Source organism: Triticum dicoccoides, chromosome 3B, assembly GCF_002162155.2.
Source record: "Triticum dicoccoides isolate Atlit2015 ecotype Zavitan chromosome 3B, WEW_v2.0, whole genome shotgun sequence".
Classification (NCBI taxonomy): domain Eukaryota; kingdom Viridiplantae; phylum Streptophyta; class Magnoliopsida; order Poales; family Poaceae; genus Triticum; species Triticum dicoccoides.
This window is the reverse complement of record NC_041385.1, coordinates 859,952,800-859,956,454: the sequence shown is the minus strand read 5'-3', so window position 1 is coordinate 859,956,454 and position 3,655 is coordinate 859,952,800. Positions and strand designations below refer to the sequence as shown.

General features: G+C 43.3%; 1 long non-coding RNA gene across 2 annotated transcripts; it reads right to left on the bottom strand.

Annotated features, from left to right (window-relative positions):
- Positions 1–1,526: 1,526 nt before the first annotated feature.
- On the bottom strand, positions 1,527–3,439 carry LOC119279022. Of its 2 annotated transcripts, XR_005138031.1 has the most exons (3): positions 3,166–3,439; positions 1,831–3,096; positions 1,527–1,685 (listed from the first exon to the last, which is right to left on the bottom strand). It is a non-coding gene; the product is annotated as an uncharacterized LOC119279022 (long non-coding RNA). The 2 variants fall into 2 exon arrangements; XR_005138030.1 differs by having other exon boundaries at positions 1,527–3,096.
- Positions 3,440–3,655: the final 216 nt, after the last annotated feature.

The following is a 3,655-nucleotide window of genomic DNA, read 5'->3' as shown; positions in this document are numbered from 1 at the left end:
CGGACCATCACACAAGACGAGGATTTAGACAGCTTCGGGCCCCGGGAAACATCATCCGGAATAGCCCTACATGCTGTTTGAGGCTAGGTCTCATTATGCTCATGAGGGAGTCACCGCATAAGCCGGCTCCCCCTTTGTATCTAGCCCTAGATTTTGTTCTTGTTGCTTGTCCCTCTTTGGGGAGCCCTGCCCCTCCTTATATAAGTTAGAGGGGTGGGTTACATGTGGAGTCCAAATAGGATTAGGACTAGCCTACACTACAAGAAATACGCTAATTTATGACTCCCCATTTTGGTCGTTAATTCGTCATTGCTTTCGTTTATTGACCTTTTTTTGACCAAATTCAGAAGGTCAACAGTTGGCCGTCAAGAACAAACAAACATGACCTTTTTTGGAATTTTGGTCATGGCTGCCCTTGACCAAAATTTTGGTCTTTAATTCTTTGACCAAAATTATGGTCATTACTAATAAGCCTAGACCACGTAGGATCTGACATGGCGATGTCCACATGGCAAAAATGATGACGTGGACGCCATGTAGGATCAATAGAAATCAGTTTCTTCAATGGGCCGAGCCCAATAATTAGCCCATCTTCACATTTACTTTTGGGCAACAACTATGGGCCAAGCCCATTAATTTGGTCCATTTTTAGATTTACTTTTGGGCCATAACCATGGGCCTAGCTCAACAGATTAGCCTATTTAATGTTTGTTCTTGGGCTGAGGCAATGTACAACCGATTTATTAATTGAGCCAGCCCTTTTCTCCAAACGGTCCAGCCCACTCACACAATTTAGTAGTTTCAGTCCAGCCCTTATTCAAGGGAGATCAACATTTCATTGGACAATTTGGTGGTCAACCAAAAGCACAGGATAATATAATGGCAATAATAATATAATTCTCAAAATAACACAATAGTATCATTACACCACAGTATTATTACACCACAGGATCACAAAATAAGACAGCAGAATGAACAAACAGCACAACATTTCATCAAATTTGTCCCAGCAGTATCATTACACCACATGTTTATAAGATAGTACCAACCAGAATAACACAACCAATAACTTAGTATCTTGTACATGAGCATTCAGAGCAGATGCAGATCTGTTGAATATCTTCTTGGAGCTTGACTCAAGGTCACATTTCAAAGGAATGTGCTGGAGGGACATTCTTTAGTGAGAATGTCAGCAACATTTAATGCTTGCAAGAACATACAGAAGCAGATATACTTCCCAATGATATTTACAAGACCAATATATTTCTTACCAAGGTGCATACAGATGTAATAGAGGATGAGGGCACTCTTAAGTTTGAAACATTTCAAAGTTAAGAAATGAGAAAAGACAGCAGAGCATCAGGTTTGCAAGCTAAAGCAGGACACAGAGTAACTTCTGTGAGACTGAAATTCTATAATACCAGGATATAACAGATTTACTTTCTTTTTTAGCTACTGAAAAAACAAACAGTTTACTGAGATAGGATAGTGGCAGAAATACTAATCAAGTTACTCAATAATAAGGCATGAAAGCAGGATCTGTTGAATATTGCATGAAACACCAGCAATGTGAAACTGGAACTACAGGAAGAACAAAAAACAGAGTAAAAAAGTTTAAGAAAGGGAAAATGGACACCTTTGTCGCATCAGGGTCAGTATATTTCCTTGGAAATATCATCATAACCCTGCAAAGAACAATGTGCATTAGACAAGAACCACAAGAGATAAAGCATCAAGACAAAATGAATATGGTGTCCACTTTATGCTACAACATCATCGGATTAGAACAACATATGGATACTCAGTGCTGGATGAGACCATATACAATACCACTACAAGAAAATAGGCCGCCGCACGCCGCGATGCACCAGCGTACTTGATCCGGCCTTGATGTTCATGAGCATGTCGGCCTCCCACTCCGCGGTGGGCAGCTCAAAGCTGAACCGTACCAGCCAGGTCACAATGGTTAAGTGACACTGGACCAGACCGCTGACGAGCGGCAGCAGCCTAAGGTGAACCGCACCTCATGCACTTATGCACCTCACACATTTGAAGTTTGCATATTAGAAAAGGAAGGAGGATATCAAGCTACCATGTAAAAAACACTAGATCAATTGTAGATTAAAAAATTGACAACAACCCATATTTATTTACACGAGACATGTCATATGATTGCATACCAGAAATGACATCAAGGAACTGGTAATACTCTGCTAAATTGGCTATTAAGCAAGTTCAGGTTTCTGAAGGATGAGAAATCTGCTCCTAAAATAACAGTGCTATGTGCAGACTTGAAGAATGACATGACAGGTTATTTAGTACTACATAAGTATGATTGCGCCTAAGCAAAAATACCATTCTGCTACCACAACCATCCTTTATTCTCCTTTTCCCTTTATTCTCAAGTAGTTATATTTATTTTATCAGTATGATTAGTAAACTGATTAAAAGAAATAAAACATGAATGCCAACACAATTGGAGTGAACTTAGGAAAAAAATATTGCAACCATGAGAGAATTGTGTCCAGTGAATATTAAGATCAAATATCAAGTAAATATAAGGAATATCCCTGTAAACCATTACCGGCCTACTACAGCTACATAATTATCTATTGGTTCGCCCATCTAATTTGCTCCACAACAGCTCTAGCAAAGGGCGGCTGATGTGACTGAACAAACAATTCTGCATAATAATAAAATGATATAGGATACTCCATTTGAACTACAAAAAACATGTAGGTTTACTTGTAGATATATCTGCCATGTAAGTAGAAAGAAGTGATAGATTCCGGTAGATATAGAATGTGTTTGCGAGATGGATAAGTCATAAAACAACCTTTCACATGTTAGGAATTGTATCTGTCTCTTGCAGTTTGTTCATATGCAGGTAAGGCTAGAGGAGACAGCGGGAGGAGCGATTCATACTCTCTAGGGCTCCGGGCGCTGAGAGGGAGGCTCCATGGGTGATGCGGGAGAAGGAGCTCCGTCTACATGGTCTGGTGGTGGAGCTGCGTCGTTCTTGGCATCGGGACAGGGGAGGAAGAAGCCTTCCCATCCATGGCGTCCCGGTGCTCGAGCGGCTACGGTGCGCTAGATCTGCGAGGGAGACGAGATGATGTGAGGAAGAGATAGAGGAATGTGACGATGAGGAGTGGAGGGACTCACCTAAATCACCGGAGCAACGCCGGAGCCACGCCGGCGACGTGCTGGCCCAAACCCTAGCTGCTGGGCAGGGTCACGCTTGGCCGCTGGAGGATACACGCGCCGGATCTGGCCCGATGGGAGGAAGGAGCGTTGAGAGGGGGGCACGGTGGTGTGCTGGGCGCGCCGGAGGACGCTGGAATCGGGCGGGATCGGGCGCCGTCGGTGGTGGTGGTGGTGGCGGCGGCGAGAAGTGGTGCGGGGGAGAGGGAGAGACGAGCGAGAGAGGAGCGATGGGGTGGGTGGGTGGGATTTCCCGTTCGCGGGCTAGGTCTTATTGTTCGCGGGCTGTGAGAATGAAAACCAAACGAAATCGTTCGCGGGCTGACCCAAACCTCTGGGCGCCAAACTGTGAGTCTGACTTTGCCTCACTTTTGTCTAAAAAAAAAAGACTTTGCCTCACTTCACTCTCAAAAAAAGACATTACCTCACTTTTATTTATTTATTATTATTA